The sequence below is a fragment of the Lissotriton vulgaris genome, chromosome 10, assembly GCF_964263255.1.
Source record: "Lissotriton vulgaris chromosome 10, aLisVul1.2, whole genome shotgun sequence".
NCBI lineage: Eukaryota > Metazoa > Chordata > Amphibia > Caudata > Salamandridae > Lissotriton > Lissotriton vulgaris.
Window position 1 is genome coordinate 445,917,859 of NC_141698.1, and position 18,821 is coordinate 445,936,679.

Consider the following 18,821-nt stretch of genomic DNA (forward strand, 5'->3'; position numbering starts at 1 on the left):
TGGAAATATAGCTTATTTATGTGACTGTTGTGTACTGTCCTGATGCAATGTCCTCTGCCTCTTGACGTTCTGTAGATATTATACTATGCCTTGATATGTTACGTGATATGGGCTAATACTATGAATACTTGTGACACAAACACGCTGATAATGTACTGTTTACTGCACGTAATGATGCTCCTATGTATTGTTTGTTTAACCCCTTCCCTGCTGGCCCGTTTCCGCCCCCGTGCGGTAAACAAACGAACAGGGGCGGGCCATGACGAACCCGAGCCGTCATCAGCACACGAGCACCGTAGTGCATGACGGCTGGGGTTCGTCACCAGCATGGAAGGGGTTAAAAAACAATAAAAATAATTTTTTTTTAAAAAGAGTCAGGGGTGCGTTATAGTAAATCAGCAATGCTGTGCCAGCCAATTGCTTCATATGACAATACATTTAGCATTATTTCTGTGGTTCCATATGCACGAGCTGGGCAAAATGGAATGGAAAGCGTGCGAAGATGCTCCCCTCTTTTATAGCGGCACTAAGCAGCTCTCCTGCAGCTGAGCACTACTCCGTGACTGGGAGTGGGGCGCCACAGTATATTTATACTGGTGAAGTCCTAGACTTTGTGGAATATTTGCCTACATAGTATAAATAAAACAATACATTAAAAAAAATTAAAAATGTGAAGCGAAGTTTCCCAATCCAAGTAATATAAAGGCCTCACATTTAGGGGGGCCAGGCAGATATATGGGCTCGACGGGCCCTGCTCAGCCCCCCGTAGCTACGGCCCTGTGTCCTGCCTTTCCTGAATGAGTCAGGGTTTGGCTGAATAGACCTGAGCTGCATTTACAGTAGGGGGAGGAGATTTCCTTTACACTTGGACAGGCCTGGTCTGCTGTGGACAATGCTGTCTCCACCTCTTGCCGGGCAGCTGCACCAGAGAGGACAGAACTGGTTTTGGCTGGGCAAAGAGCTTCTCTGCTACAAGAGAACAAAGGAAGTTGTGCTATAAAAAGACCCAATATTTTTAGATTGCTTCTGGAATTCAAGAGGAACATTTGCCAAGGAGAAGAGCTGGAGAAACTGAAGGAGAAGTACTGCCCCTTTGCTGTGTGCTGTCTGGCGTTGGTCTGCAGTGGCTTTTTCTGCCAAGGTTGTTCCTACTGTTGGGAGCTGGAAAAGTAACGCAACGACGAAAAGCAAGACGCATCCGCACCTGTTTCTGACGCATTGCTAAAGAAACTGGCGCAGCGCCTGCCCGACGTAGGAGAAATCACTGCTCACCGCATCCAGTGAACCGATCTACGAAGTCCGATGTGGAACCTGCTGTGCAGCTGTAAGAACCAACGCATCGTGGGGCCACAGCTGGAGAAACTAACTCAGAGCCATTGCCGCCGCATCGAGAACCGATGCATCCTGATCCTCATGCAGTGCACCGGGGCGCAGTCTACAACACTGGGACCGCAGTAAGAAACCAAAGCATCACCTCCCCGCACAGTAAGAAACTGGCGCATCACCTCACCTTCAGTAAATAACTGATGCATCAACTCCCCTGCATGGCAGTAAGGAACAGACACATCACCTCCCTGGAGTAAGGAACTGACGCATCACTTTTCCTGCGCATAAGATACTGACGCATCACCTTCCCTGTGCCTGTTTTTGTTTATGATTTTTGACGCATCCAAGGTACTTTGTGTTGAAAGTGTTGCATCTATGGTTTGCTATGGACAGAACTGTTTCTACCTTTTAAAAGTCATATTTGTATTACTGTAATGTGGATGTTTGTTGTTTTGGTCTTGTTTGGTTTAGATAAAGATTACTTAGTTTTCTAAACTGGTGTGGTGTCCGTTTGTAGTGTTTTCACTGTATTACTGTATGTGTGCATGAATGCTCTACAAACTGCCTCTGAGATAAGCCTGTCTGCTCGTGCCAAGCTACCTAGGGGTGAGCAGGGGTTATTTTCGAAATGTATCCCCCTTACACTGACTAGGAAGAAAGGTCCCTACTTGAACAGCGGTGCAAACCATTGCCAACTATAGACCCCATTTCTAATAGATAGCCAGTACAGTTTCTTCGGTGTGGTCCATAACTTCGGACAGCTATGGTAGAAGAGAGGGTTCTTTATGTCATCAGGTTCTCCAATAAGGAACTGGGAATAAGTGAGGCAACTGTTGGAAGCATTTTAACTGCCAAGAGAAGTTTGTTTTAAGTGTGCAGCCCATGGAAGGGGAGAAGGCTTTATTTACAACAGGCAACCAATATGCTAATGAAGTTGCTCTTTTCTGTGCTATTAATGCATGTGTTTTTAATGGGACATATATTGGTGTGAGTATAGAGAAGATCAAATTCAGCCTGATGCTAGCTGTTGCAGACACATGGGATGAAGTTAGTTGTTTGCAAATGGAAGTCGCAGACAAGAAACAAGCGGGTTGAATCAGAGCAGGTTGTGAGAAGGGAGAAAATGACCTATGTGCATCAGGGCAGGGCAGTGTTACCCAATTGTTTGTTACACCCAATGCCAAGGCAAATGTATGGAGCAGCTCACATAGAAGGGATGCAATGGTGAGATTGTTCATGCAGACTTGGTTCAATCCGAGGTTTTGAGAGAGATTGCAGAAGCAGTGTCTCATCGGTGTGTCAAGTGCCAGCAAATGAATGTTGGGAAAAAGAATGTTGTTGCATTGAGCCACATTGGCAGATCAGGGGATCCCTTCAATTGGACCAAATTGGATTTTGTTGAGATGCCTGTGTGTAATTGGTTGAGATACATCTTGGTTGTTGTGTGCATCTTTTCTCGATGGGTCGGAGGCTTATCCAACCAGAAGGTGTGACAGTCTCACAGTAGCAAAATTATTGTTGAGAGAACTCATTCCTAGTTCCACAATCTCCTCAAGAGATTGCAGCATTGAGAGCTGAACTGTTACAACAAGTTGTTGAGGAGATTGGCTCTGATCTCATAAGGGATGTAAACTGAACTCTTGAATTCAGATTTCCAACTACATTGAAGTTGGATAGAGGAACGCACTTTCATAACGAAGTCATGAAATTTTTGTGCACCACCTTGAGTGTGGACCAAAGACTGCATTGTAGTTACAGGCCGGCGGCATCTGGCATGGTGGAGCAGATCAACGGTACCTTGAAAACAAGACTAGCTAAAGCATGTGTTTCGACATCTTTGAAATGGCCTGATACGTTGCCTCGTGTTTTAATGAGTTTGGACAGCGTTCTTGACAGGAGAACTGGGTTATCACCCCATGAGATACTCATGGGAAGAGCAATGCGTTTGTCTGCTATCCTTGCCACTATATTGATAAGTATCACAGATGACTTAATCCTTGACTACTGTGAAGGATTGGCTGATGTGGTTCATTCTGTGTCTCACCAGGATGAAGCTGCAACTGCACAGACCTTGAAAGACCTCTGACATGATCTGAGACCTGGTGAATGGGTTTTCTTCAGAAAGCACGTGAGGAAAAACTGTCTCGACTCTCGGTGGTGTGGACCGTATCAAGTGATATTGGTGACCAATACTGCTGTGACGTGTGGAAGAGTACCGAACTGGGTTCACGCGTCCAATACCCAACGAGTCACAGGTCCCTCCGATGAAACGACTCCTCTCCCAGAAGTAGTTCCAACAGTGAACGAGGGATCTCTGGAGAGAGCAAGTCAAGCTGTGGAGGTTCCTGAAGAGGCCGGATACCTACCATATCAGGCTGAGAGTGGTCAAGCTACACAAGACCCTGGTATAGACTCTGAGGGAGACGGTAACTTTGTGAGTGTTATGGAGTCTGACTCAGAAGAATAGAGTGGTGTGGAAAGTGGTCATGTGCAGTTAAAGAAGAAAGATGCTGCTGATGAAACGTAGCCTGTGAGACAGAGGAGACGAAATCTGAAACTTGCATCTGAAAGAGAACTTGCGCCGATAAGTGAATCTTCGGAGTCAGATCTGCTGTGTTTGAGATATTCCTCTCTTGAGTGGACTTATCTGGCTGCAAATGCTGGGGAGAGCGAGGTCTGAGATTTTAATATTGATTGTCAAGAGCTTGTTGAAAGTTCCTCGAATCTAGGCTAATGCATTTCTGTCATTGACTGTGCCTTTTCCGGCAAGGTTGAATGGCTTACGGACTCTAATTTTGGAAGACATCGAAATTCCAAGGTTTTTGAGCACCACAATCTCCTCAGGAGATTGCAGCATTGAGAGCTGAACTGTTACAACAAGTTGTTGAGGAGATTGGCTCTGATCTCATAAGGGATGTAAGCTGAACTCTTGAACTGTAAATAAGTTGCTTGAAAGAAAATAACTTAGGCCTGAGTGGAAGAAGAATAAAATGAGGGACTTTCAGCTAGAAGAAGAAAGAGGGTGATGAAAGTCTTCCAAGCTGTGTAATATTGTGCAAAAGACAGTTGAAAAGAACTTCCCAATGCTTTAAAGAACAGGTTGCTTAAAGTCTTTGTTGCATGTGACTAAGAGGCGGAGAAAAGAGTCTCTGTGTGTTGATCCTCTTACGAGCTGTAATTTGAATAGTAGGCACAAATGTATTATAGGAGTAATAATAGTCATAGCTTGTGTCGTCACCGAGTCAATTTTGAGTGCACACAAGATTGAGGAACTTTTAGTGGAGGTACATGGGACATCTACACCTACCACTGCTGCCTCAAATGAGGGTACATTAGGATCTAAAAAAGGCTTAATAGAGCAAACTAGTCACTTTCTTCATGTAGATTTATCTAAAGGCAATTATAAGCTGAATGCGTATGCTAAGTTGCTTTATGAATATGTTGACAATATAGAAGTGAGAGATTGCTATGTGCATATGCTATTGCCTGCTTTGGTTGAGGAGAGGATTAGATATTGTAACTTACCCATAACATATGGCATTAGTTGTAGTTTGCTCCTTAGCAGGTTTTATGGGAAATTCATTACGAGTACTACTTCTCAAATTATAATGTGGTACTCTCAGAAATACCCATTTATAAACATATGAACAAATACGATTATTATATTTAAGAAGAGAAAATGGAAAAATATTTTGCACCCACAGTAACATTAGATACTGCGTATGCGCATAGACATAGCCTAACCTGCATATTGAGAGACATAGAAAAGAAATTTGCAGATCAAGTAGAAGACAAACATAGAGGATTAGTTGTCAATTTTAATAATCAGGATAGAAGTTTTGAATGGACCAAAGAGGAGTTAGCTCAAAAGGATAAAGGAAGCTATGGTCCTATAGCTTTAGATTGGGAACTATGAGGCAAGCTTTGCATATGCCAAGTTCAGAGTCGTTATGATGCTATATTTGAGTGTGTGTGCCCATAGCTTTCGCTTTCTACTTAATGGTCCCTGGAAGACGTTTCTGCAAGAATCAGTACAAATTGTGCCAGGAGTATATTTTGTGTGTAGGAAGAAAGCATATGTTCAGCTTCCGGACAATTGATATGATACCTGTTATGTGGCAGTTGTGTTTCCAAAGATCTATCATGTGGAAGATTTGGAAGGTTTAGAAGGAAAATCGAACCATAGAGAAAAACTTGAACTGAGTGCTGGTGAGGGTGTGGGAGACATATTTGGAGCTATGATTCCTAGTTTAGGAGTGGTGCTGAATGACATCAAGATCAGAAGGTTGTTTACTATTGTGGATATGATGTCAGTTAACAGCTCAGTCATTGCTACTCATAGATGGGAAAATGGTTTTGATAAGAGCGATGGTTATGCAAAACCGTCTTGCATTAGACGTGTTGGAAAAAGAAGGCGGAGTCTGTTGAATGCTGAAGGTCCAACAGCGTTGTTCTTATATCTCTGATAGAAGTAAAGATCTGAGAGTATATATATCCAATATCACTGAGATGCATCATAAAATATATGATCTGCCAGCTGAGGTATTTTTGAGATAAGATTGGAAGGTATTTGGTGCAGTTGGAAGTTGGTTTGCAAACCTAGGAATATGAATTCTTGGATACATTCTAAACCAATCATAATCATTGCAATCTGTGTTATTATCTTGGTAGGGATGATAAGGGCATACAAGTGACACAAGGCTACGCAAGTGGAGAATAGCCCACACCGGTGTAAACATATAAACACTGAAAAAACACCTTTGCAACCACAAACTAAGTGCCATTCAAAGAAAGCATAAGATGAGTGAAAGAGACCTTTTTATTTCTTCCTGAAGGGGCCAATACAATGTAACTTTGTTATACAAGGTAGCATCAAGAAAGACTGGGCTAACATTATTCTGCTTGAGTTTTGTTGTTCAGGGATGTCACTAAAACATTGTCTCTTCTTCCTTCTGCTTTTTTTAGGCTGTGGTCTTTGGTCTAAAGATGTGGTGTTATTATTTCAAGTTCAATAAAGATTGGAGTGATATTGTTTCTATTTGCAGTAATTCAGCTATGTATGTGAAATAATTGTAGGATGATCTGTCAAAATTGATACCTGAGCTGAAGTGCTTCCCTGTAATAGATACTTGTCACTTGCTAGACGGTATGCTGAAAGCATCTCTACAATCTTCAGTTAATGAAGAATGCTATTGACTTTGTAAAACTGAAAAAAACCCACCAGAATTTACCAAAAATATAAACTGAAAACAGGAAAGCCCAAGTTTACAGTACTGCAACTTTATATAGCCTGGATGTGTGCCTGATTCAACAGAACTCTAATAACAGACTAAGGCAGTGCAACCTGCATTAGGAAAGAGCACATTTTCAAAACCCAGAGGGCACGAAAATGACTGAGTTTTTTTTAAATGTTTTAGTATGTATTTAAATCTAGTTTACAAAAATGACAATTCGCAGGACTGAGCGTGCAATAAAACAAAATTGCAAATGTTGACGTGTCTGGTTTTCATTTTAAGTTGCAGGCCAAACCAATTGGCTTTGACAATGCTTGTCCTGCAGCTTTTCTGTAGCAATTTCTGATCGCATGACTAAAGAGGTAAAAATGAAATTGTGTATAAAACAAAATGTTCTATGTGCATTATAAGTTTTGTAATGTGCTCACAAGCTTCGTCTTGTTCTTCTTGTTCAAGGTCGGAAGTGATTGTGACGCCAGAGGCTGACAACTTGTAGTGAATTCTGACAGGGTAAGTCATCGTTGTTGAAACTTTTCCTTTTGTGTCACAAGCACTTTTTCATTTGAGGCAGGGGCACTGGGAGACTTGAACATTGGTAGACACAGAACCTGGAAGACACAGGCATTGAGAGATGGAGCCGAGAAACACCATCCTGTGAAACACACACTCATCTGCATAATACGCCACACCTGTGAGGAAATGCCCCGCCCAGAAACGCCACCATGCTACGATGTATTGCTCTCTTATCAGGTCTACTAATTACCGGTACTTCAGGATCGGTTATTGCTCATTCGGGTAACTGAGCTCAAACTGGCTAATGGTATCCTCTGCTCAGATCCCCGCATTGGCTTGTAATCAATTCACTTATGAAACCTCTATTTCTAATTCAATCTTCTTTCCGCAGATTCCTCACCTTTTGAATATTCTCCAGATGCAAGACTGGACCTAGAAATGTTTCCCCAGCCTTAGCTCTCCAGCACGGCCATTCTATCCGTTCTGGGTTCTGGTACAATTAGAGCATATGAGGTGCCTGGCGTCGGTTCCTGTGTTTCTGCACCTCATTTAGTTTGGAGATTTTCTTTGTGTTTTACCATTGAATATCTCCAACTATCCACAGCGACTAGATCAGTGTCTCCTCATACGATTTTGGGGATCAAACCTGCAGATGAAGTAATTAGATATCCTTGTCAGAACCACAAGGCATCTGCATGTGGTGTCTACACTCAGAACACAACGCTTCCAATTCTGACTCCTTTTCATTGATGCTTCGAAAGGAGTAGCCAAGCTATTTTTTGTCCAAAGCTGGCAAGGATCTGCCAAAAATTCCCCTTTTCAGGTAAGTCCCCCAACAGGGAAGGATCTCCTTAAAGATGTTCTCCTAACAAACACAAAAATCCCCCTTGTAAGGACAAATCATCCTCTTCCTCGAGGAAGCAGTTCTGTTTCTGTCCCCAGTTTCCTGATGCCCGTTATCAGAACCAATTCAAGACTCCATTGGCCGACCCTTAGTAGGTTGAAGAATTCTGGCAGGCCATGCGTGAAACCTTCAGAATGACCTACTTCTTAGCCTTTACACTACTCTGATTCTGGTGGCACATAACCTGGAGGCACCTGAATCTTCACCTTCACAGACTCTGAACTTGATGGTGAATGCTACAAAGCCTACACCATCCAAATCACAGACTCACTTGATACTGGCTAAGACTCCAACACCACCATGAGAGGCAACTTTGGAGCCACCTCCAAAACCCTCAGGATCAGCAGACATTATCCAAATGTCAAAAGGAAAAGTTGAGGCCCGCTTTCATGACAAACCTTTGCCCAAATTGAGGAACTTTACTGATCGGATTCTGATGCTCCTGTCATGCCCAGTAAAGATTAGGGCTCTACAGTGGATGGTGATTCAGAAGCAGACAACCACCCCCTTCTTTTACAGCACAGATGCTGACCTTTCCCTGGACTAGATGGATCTCCAGAATGGGATAATTGCTACCCCTCTGGGCCTCCGTCGGAGGATGTGTCTTCATTCTCTTCAGTGGTACAAAAAGCATTAGGAGCATTACATATATCCTTCTCCACCAATGAGTCTAAATCTAATATTTAACAGAAATCTTTAACCTTTCTCTGCAGTTTCAGGGCCTCTCCTACCTACTAATGAGGAGCTCTTGGAGCTTGTATTGACAGCCTTGTAGACACCATTCTCATTGCCAGTAGTCCACAGGCAGATCACTTGATTACACATCTAGTGCTTTTCTTGTTGGCCCTGAAAGCTGTGAGTCTGAGAGCCCGAACTGTGTGGGCTGGAAGTCTTCCTCTTTGGTAGTCTCACTCTCCACCTGGCATATGAAATCAGACGTGCTGTCCGATGTGCTTTCGATTCACTCAAAATGATCGAGTTTGCAGCCTGGCGATTGTTGTGGGTACATTTCTCATGCTACTCACTGCTACTTTACACAATACAGCAAATGCAAGCCATTGAATTGCTTTTTCACTTGTAATTGAGCTTTTTTCAACATAAGTTGAAAACATTGTTTAAATCATTTCAGATGGACATTAACTTCCCATTTGATTTATAGATTGACATGATACTCTACACCATGTTTTTACACTTATGTTCCTCTTTCACAGAGGTTCCACAGTCAAGGACATTGTAGCACAGCACCTAGAGGCAACATAGGGTAAATGGTTGCCTTTTTGAAGACACCTACTGAGGAAATCTAATCACCGCACACCACACAAACTCCAACCAGGAACAGGGGCGTAACACAGGCCCCCACATCCCCCGCAGTGCGGTGGCCCCCCTCAGCACTGTGCTCATGCTGGAAGCTCCAGATTAAATCCGAAGCGGGGTCCCTTCAACTTTTGTTACGCCACTGACCAGGAATCTCACAGAGTAATATACATGCTTTAATTAAGGACTGTGCTAAATAGATTGGGCTCCAATCCCAGCCACTCCCAAGCCATCCCATGCGTCAGTTTCCCCCTGAAGCATCCCATGTGTCAATAACGCTCAGACAATATCTCCACATCTATCCTACACAGTTGAGCAGGTGGTTCCCAAACCTATGTCCAGATGATGACCCTGTCTAAATTCTATGCTGAGGGTCAAAACGTTGAGTTGACACAATAATAGTGTACTATTTATATTTGGTTCTGAAGCATTTCACTCCGTGTTAGAGTGTGTACCAACCACCTATGCATCCTGGACTACTCACTATTGTATGTACATATATTGTAAAGCACCAACGCACTTTACAGTCACTTATTTTCACTTGCACTGCGTCATTGTGCCATTCGGAATCACTGTCCTACTTATAAATTGATCTAAGTATAAAACTGTAATCATTTTTTCTATTTTGTTAAACATTTAAATAAAATTGTCCAATTGAGAAATACAACCAATCGCTTGATGGTCAAAATTACTAGCTCCAAGGAAGTAGAGGTTTACACTCCCCGTTTAGGGACCACTGTTTTGCTTTATTACTTGGCTGTTATGTTCACACCCTGTGGGAGTTGGTGAAATTGACTGTTATCAGCTTGCCCAATGCATGCAAAAGCCTTTCTCCAATCTGACAAACATTGTTTTTGATGTTTCCAACCATATCTTGAAATCTGGCTTATATTCTGCAGACACTGTTGTCTGATACAGGGGCACAGCTGACACATTATGTTTCCATTATTGGATGCATTCACCTTGATTCTTGCAAGTTGTCCAAGCAACATTCATGGTCATGCACTTTGATGGTGAGCAACTGTTCAGAGATAAGAGGATAACTTCTCCAGCAGAGCTGAGCAGTCTCACTGGGCCTACCCTCCCTGGTAATACACTTCCACCAATAGTTCAGAAAGTTGTGGGACTACTTCAGGCTACAACTATTTTGGCAGTACTGGCTTCACAAGTGATAGTATATCCAGTGGCTTCGTATGCCAAGCAAGAAGATCAAAGCGTTGAAGTTCAAGACTCAAATGCCTCCTATCATCACAACAGGACGTGAGCCAGGAATGAAGGAACACGGACATCATACTCATTCCCGCACATACAGGTAGAGAGCTCAAAGATGCACTAATGAACAAGTGTTTGTTCTGGCTCAAACATAGAGTAGGCCACTGTTATGTGTGGGGCTATGATTTGGAATTCGCAAGTAGACTGAGTATTCTTCAAGGAGGCCAAAACCCAGACTATTTCATTCTAAGGTACGGTTGCAGCTACTTTGGAATGTTCCTAAGAAAGAGTTGAAACCTCCATCTCCTCGTCTAGGGAGCCTATGTGCAAAAGAGGGGCAGAATTAGTGGATCACCTATCTACCTGTAACCTAATTAATGTAATGGAAATAGTCGGTGTTCATCCAAATAAGAATTGCACGTTACCTACTTACAGGGGTCGAGGCTGCTCCTCAATAATTGATTATGTTTTTATATCGCCCTCTTTGAAGAACCTCATAGAAAAGGCAGAGGTTATATGTACCTCTCTGATTGACCACAATCCAATTACTACAACCATTAGATTCTCCCCTAAACCTAGTCCAGCGAAAGAACTGGGGGCTAAACCTTAAGTGGTATCCACTGATACGCTCAGAGTGATTTGGAAGGGCATAGACAGTAGAGCCTTATTTTCTAACATGATAAAATTGTACCCACAGCTCATTGAAACCTGCTTGTCATGTAGCGTCTTTGACGCACGGATCATTGAGGCTTTTAGCAGCTTATGCGCCGGCATTAAACATATCATTTCTAGACCAGCCTTTAACACCAGCAAAAAACCCAGATGGTTTGATGGCACCTGCTCTGGGGCAAACAGAGACCTGAGTGCAGCATTAGCGGCTTCACCCAGGGACAAAACCCTAGTCAGATCGTTAAGATCTTGCTACAAGAGAGCGACCAGGTTGCGATCAGGTGAGATTTTAAAAGAAGGTTGGGTTAATCTTGCTTGTGCTGCCACACTTAATGACAGAAATGGATTCTGGGCAGCAGTTAAAGCTATGAGATCTATGGGCCAAAACATCACACCCATAAGTTGTAATATAATACGCGAATCATGGGAGGCACATTTCGCAAAGATTTACACAGCACCTTCAATAATCCAGAATATCAGTGTTAGCCCTACAGTCTCCAAGGTATTGATATCAGTGTTAGAAGTAGAGGATGCCATACATCAAAGCATAGGTAACAAAGCCCCAGGACCAGATGGGCTTCCCATCGATCTTAATAAACACGAACCGGACTTTTGGGCACCTCTTCTATGTAATGTTTTTAATAACTTGACTAACACAGCTATCCCGATTACTTGGTCCACTAACATCATTGTGCCCATTTTTTAAAAAGGAGACCGATCCAATCCTAGTTGTTACCGTCCGATTTCCTTGATAGATAACACCTTAAAAATCTGAGGTAGGGTCGTTTTTAATAAAATTAGGACCTGGGCCGAAAAGGACCAAGTTTTAAACCAGTGTCAGCTGGGCTTCAGAAGCAAACTGGGAACAATCGAACAATGTCTGAATTTAAACCTCATTCTTGGCAAATACACGATAGCACAAAAGTCATTTATTTATCTTGGTTTTATGGACCTCACATCATACTTTGATTTTGTTAGTAGATCACGTTTGTGGTTGGTCCTTTAAATTATGGATTGGACGAGGCTTTGGTTCATTTTTTGGCACATTTGCACATGGATCTGAAGGCGCTGTGAGGATTGGTAACCATGGGGAGGTTTCTGGGGACATTGTCATCAGTAGAGGGGTTAGACAGGGATGTGTTCTCGCCCCCCTACTTTTTATCCTATACATAAATGAATTACACAATACCCTGTCAAAATTGACCAATGATGTCCCAAAAATTAATGGTAATATACTCCCTGCGCTTTTATACGCAGATGATGCGGTCCTTACGCCTAAAGCACTGCGCACTTTAGTTAAGGGCTTTGTGTCATTTATGGCTGATTTGGAGCTCTGCACTAATTTTAAGAAATCATATATAATGACTTTTGGCCCGAAAAAACATTGTTTTAGCTCAATAACCTCTGGCAGCGAATCTCTATTACGCACTAGCACTTTCTCTTATCTGGGACTAGTTTTCTCGGATACAGGATCCTGGCAAGCTCATGCTGCCCACAGCAGAAGTAAATTTTCAAAGGCGATCAATTCTATTTTGAGTCTTCAGCAGCCTAAACAGGCAGAGGTGGTCTTACCTCTAACAAAGATTTACACATTGCAGTACATTCCGACGGCGACATATGGCGCAGAAGTCTGGGGATTCACAAACTGTATTGGGATTCAAAGGGAAGAAAATAGATTATGCAGAAAAATCTTGGGGGCCCAAATATCTTCACCGACCTATGTATGCCACAGGGAATTAAATCTGACCTACATAGAAGATTTTATTAGGTCATGTCCAGCCATATTTTGGCTAAACATTTGGCAGAATCCAGTAGCAACTCTAACAAGAGAGATCATTGCAGACTGCTTTAAGTGCGATAAGGGTGGTTCTAGACCCTGGCTTTCCGCTGTTAGAAAAAGTTTAACCAGCGTGAACCTTGAACATATTTTCTTATATCCTTTAGCACTAGAGGGATTGAATAAAAGATCACTCCGGGGGGCATTATATGAATCGTATAATAATGAAAGACACGCTATTGAACGCCTTAAACCATTGGTTGCCAGGTATATGCCCCTCCTGGAGGCATTGGGCTCTGAACACCACATGTTACCCAAATATCTTTTGAAGAGCATGGGACACTGGAAGAGGAGCCTACTCTTCCGTCTCAGGGACGGTACTATAAAATATTTACTTTGTTTCCCTTTGGGATTTCACAACAATCTTGAGCAGATGCCCTGTCCGTGTGGTACTGGCAGCAATCAAACGGTGGTACATTTTCTATTTTTCTGTAAGTTCTATGGAAAATACACAAAACATTATCTGATCCCATATTTCAAAGCAACCGCAATTATTGATCATAAAACAGCGTACCTCGAAATTCTACAACTCATAAGTGAGGACCTGATTTGCTGTGTAAGCTCATTCTTACAAGCGGCATTACGCTCACGCGCCTCCATGGGTGATTTTTATTATTATATGACTAGTTAATAATGGACAGGCGAATCCTGTAGGTGCGCAAGACTAAATAAAACTAACCATATCTGTGCTATGCTGCGGGCAGTGTTGATAACTTAATTGCACTTTATCTCATTATGATGATGCTGCTAAATGCCTGCCCAATTCCTCTGTATATTCTTGAGGGCAAGAAAGTATAAATATAATTAATTTCACTCAAGATGCTGGTAATACTGTTCACAACTCACTGCACTTTATTCTATTATGTTGCTGCTATTAATGGTTTGTCCAACCATTGTTTTTTAACGATTTCTAGGGAATGGAGGACTTTTATAATCAATTATATTTGCATAATGTTGTTAATGCTGTTTCATTTATTGCACCTTATCAACAATATAATGTTGCTATTGCAACAGTTTAAAATGTTATTTTATTGGTCTATTTATTTGCAAATTGTCAGTATGGCTTTGCTGTCGTTCACTGTGTTGTGAGTATCGCAGATCCAAGTTAGGTCTTTAACGAGAATTTATATGAGATTTTAAATAAGAATTGTACCTCTTTTGTTGGTGGTAATTGAATTGTGCTTTTATGGATATTTGTATCCGAATAAAGATTGAATTGAATTCAATTGAAACCCCCAGAATGATACATCACTTTTACCACTTTTACTCTGATATTGCAGTTGTGTGCGAACTAGCACTTCACACCATTCAAAATGTTTACTCCTTTTTCAAGCAATGGCCAATCCATTACTCTAACTTAGCTACACCTGACTGGCAAGTTCCAATTTGGGTGAAAACAGTCATATGTTGCCTGTGTTCTGATTTAGGGAGGACCTGGTCTGGCAGTTTGTGCTGAACTTTTCCTATAGATCAGGGTCAAGACTGATTTGCATATGGCTGTGTCCAAACTAAGGTGGCATGTTGAGCAAAAGAATGATGAGTTGGAATGCTACCCCGAGCAATTGCCAGTGGTTAAACATATAGCAAGTGTTCTTCCCCTCACCTTCTGTGTGTGTTTGATATACCAGTCCATTACTCTTCCATCTTTTTCCTTCATCCTCATCTCACCAAAGAGGAGCATAGACTGGACACCAGCCAGCCAGTATCTTACTACACCAACCACAAACAACAGGAGAGTGTGGATAATAAGCTCTTTCTGATTTTCTGTAGCAAAGAAGGGCCAGTCGGCCACATGGTCATCTTTACATACATTTGTTAAAAAACTACTGTCTCACAGCTCAAACATGCAATGACAGATAATTTGCTAGGGCTGTGCTGCATGACTTCTTTGGCTAATGAGCACTACTCAATCCCGCATTCCAGAGGTTATTGCGTTGGGACTTTTTCATAACATGAGGAATCTACAGAAAGAAGTATTCACCAAAAAGGCTTACTTACCTTTGATAAGTTATTTTGTGGAGAGTATATGTTCCTAGAGGTTCCTTGCCACCCTGTCTCTTCCCTGGTGAGTTAGTGCCATGTATAGTATGATGTCAAGGTATGCAAACTTAACAGGTGGTGGATTGTCACTCTTGTGGATGATTTTTTGGGTTTCGCTCTACACACCTCAAATGGAAGTTAAAATAGTACCAGGAGATGACATGATACCGGTGGCAGCGTACATACTCCATTGTCATCACATCCGGGGACGGCTGAGTCACAGCTGAGGTCAAATGGTACCATCTGGCAGTGCTAGGGAGCTATTGCTGGGAAACAAATATCCAGATACAGTCCTGCACCTGGAGGATATTCCTCAGATAAGAAATCTGCATGAAGATATAATATGCACAAGAAATATTGTTACTGAAGGTAAGTAAAATGTACTTTAACAAAGATTGGTGGGATGGGCCACTATTTGATACAAAGATGATTGTTCCGCTGAGCTTCTCTCTCTCTGCCCATTCCAGCTCCCTGCACCCAGAAATGTGGCCAGAGAAAGCAAAGGTGTTGTTGGTTTACTGTTGATGACTCTTGGATTACTATGCCACAGCATCTTTGTACTCGACCTCCTTGGAATCTAGAAATGTTTGTAAACTCAATGGTTTAGCAAACACTTCCACCTTGCGGTCTTAATCTTCTTTATAAAGTCCGGGGGTAACCCAAGAAAATCCAAAGGACCTGGGTACTAGATAATATAGAAGACAATGGTCTTTACAGACAGAATGGATAGAACAACTATCATGAATCACACTTCAAAGAGAGAAATAACAGGGAGAGAACAAATGGGTTGAAATATCATCACACAGAACGTAATAGTTATTCCAAAATACAGGTATCAATTTATAGTAGTGCTGTACATCCACTATATTCATACATTGGTCGCTCCAAAAACCATAGTAATGTACTCAATAGAATGTGCTTGTGCGTAAAGAGTAGAAAAGAAGAAGGGAAAAGCCCATAGCATCTATAAACTTATTTCAAGAGGGCCTGTTTGTTAAACATTTCCTATATTCAAGATATCTTTTGGCAAAGTTAGACAATACAGGCAGTTCAAATATGGGCCCATATCAAGGAGGCAGAATTAATCTGCAGCATTACAAAAAAGATTCATGAAGCCTTGTTTGTTCATAAGCGACCTGAGGCCAACATGTCAAGTTCGCTACACATTGCTATTTTCTGGGGGATTTAATGCGGCAAATTCTTTCCAAACAGTCAAACGCGGGGTGTGCAACAATGTAACATTTCATCAATGCGACCTTGATACTTGGCTTTCTAAACTGACCCACCAGGCTGCGCAGCTTAACACTGAGCCATTGATTGGATCCCAGTGGTGGCCAAAATGTTGCACACATTAATCTCTACGCATTAGGAAACGCTTTCCTTAGTGATAGGCTACCGTTTGTAACTTCTCCTTTGAAACTGGGAAATCTTTGTGTTCCTTACCTTTTTCGATGTTTGCCATTAGTTTGCTCCTGTCTTTAAGGTTTATTGTGTCCTGAAGAAGACCCACTAGTGAGGCATCGACTGGCCCCTTCTTCTTCCGCTGGGTCTATAAGTCGACATGTTTTGAACTGCCTGTATTGTCGAAATTTGCCAAAAGATACCTTGAATATATGAAATGTTTAACAAATAGGCTCTCTTGAAATAAGTGTATAAATGTTCTGGAACTTTACTTTATTCTTTTGTACTCTTTTCGCACGAGCACTTTCTATTGAGCACATTACTATGGTTTTCGGAGAGACCACTGTATGAATATAGTGGATGTATAGCACTAATATAAATTGATATCTACATTTTGGAAAAACTATTGTGTTCTGTGTGATAATTTCTCAACCGATATGTTTTCTCCCTATATTCAGGATAGTTCAATTAAATTGTTCTATCAGTTCTGTGTGTAAGGACCATTGTTTTCTGTCTTGATCTCCTTAGCACGTATCCATCTGCCACCCACCCACATTCATCAACAATTCACTCATCTATGTATGCTTCAAACAATAAAGGTTCTACCTTATACATCTACCCACACATATGCATCCCTCATGTATCTTCAGCCATGCATGTATTCCGCCACCCACACCCAAGCATTCATCCATCCACTTGCACTTGGATCCAGCCAGCTATGCAACCAAAACATGTACCTATTGCATGCACCCATAGCGTCCAACTATCTTGTTTACACTCACTCACCCAACGGTCTATCCATGCACCCATTCAGAATCCAACTGTGACTGCATGTTCCAGTATGTGTAATTGTGTGAATGCATGTTTCTCTGTTTGTGTTGTCTGTATACATGCCTCTAGTTGCTTTCTTTATGTCTAAGGTTTTATTGTATTAAACTGTATTTTATTGATTTTTTAAAGAAAAAACAACAAGCCATACAGTGTGCCATGACAGCATTAGATAGGATCCATCGTATGATATATACCAATAGTATACATAAACAAACAGGACAACAAATTACAGTTATATATGGAGTTGTACATCGGTCCGGGATTCATTCAATACAATGCTACATGAACCAAGACTTCGAGCAATATGTCATAAGAAAACATCAGTGCCCACTTGGTCGCCGAAAAAAGAACAAATGCCACTACCCAGTACCATTTTCAAAACTCTGTCCCAGGCCCATCCTCAGTGGACTGTACATCGTTATCATGACACATACCCAGCAGCTGTGCCCACTGTATTATAACCTCAGATGCCCCCTCACCAGTACGAGAAAGTCATGTGTTGTTCCTCTGCCACCCCCATTCCAGCAGGTCTCTCAACCAGTGTGTCAGCGTTGAAGCCTTTACCCCATCCAACCAATAGCCACTCGTCTTTTTGATAGTAATATGGCCAGTTGGACTAGTCGATAAGGGATCCTACATTCCCGTGGGCGCTTCACTACTCCCAAAAGGGAAACAACCTTTACAACGCAGTCATTACATCGCACTACCTTTACATAGCAGTCATTACATCGCAACATCCTTTACATCGCATGTCATTACAATGCAGCCATTACATTTCATGTCACTACAACGCAGGCATTACACCACAAGTCATTACAACGCATACCATTACAATGCATAGTACATTTAAACTATCCAACACTTACCCTACTGTTGCACTCACTGGAGTTAGAATAGTAATTTTTACCCCTACACTGTCCAACACTTACCCTACTCTTGCACTCACTGGAGTTAGAATAGTAATTATTACCCCTACACTATCCAACACTTACCCTACTGTTGCACTCACTGAAGTTCAAATAGTAATTATTACCCCTATACTATCCAACACTTGTAATGGTACAAAGCGATGTAATGGAATGGGTTGTAAAGGTAGTTTCTGAAAATGCCATGTAATGGCATGCTATGTAAAAGAATGCGTTATAAAGGATGTTGCTATGTAAAAACTGCTTTGTAAAGGCATGCATTGTAAATGTATGCTTTGTAACGTCATACATTACTCCCAAAAGGCCAGCAGCGCCATTGGAACAGCAAGTCCAAGTTGCCGCTTCTATGCGTGGCACCACCTGCGCCCAATAAGTTTGAACTTGGGCTCACTCCAAGGCCAAATGTAAGAAAGTGGCCCTCAGTACTCCACAATGCACACAGGCAGCACCCCTTGCTGGTTCTATTCTGTTACGGCTATACGGAGTAACATATGTACAATGCAAAAAAAATAAATCTACAAGTTTAAACTTGTTATTACAGGACACACTGTGGACAAGGTGTAACTCAGTTTTCCAATCTGAATCAGAAATGGGTGCGCCCATTTCTGTCTCCC

General features: G+C 41.9%; 1 long non-coding RNA gene across 1 annotated transcript in view; it reads left to right on the plus strand.

Moving 5' to 3' along the window:
* LOC147685380 (uncharacterized) overlaps window positions 1-18,821 on the plus strand; it is a 250,197-nt gene that overhangs the window by 120,808 nt on the left and 110,568 nt on the right. Inside the window, exon 3 of the long non-coding RNA XR_015300690.1 lies at window positions 7,017-7,070. This is a non-coding gene — a long non-coding RNA (uncharacterized LOC147685380). The remainder of the gene's footprint in view (window positions 1-7,016; window positions 7,071-18,821) is intronic.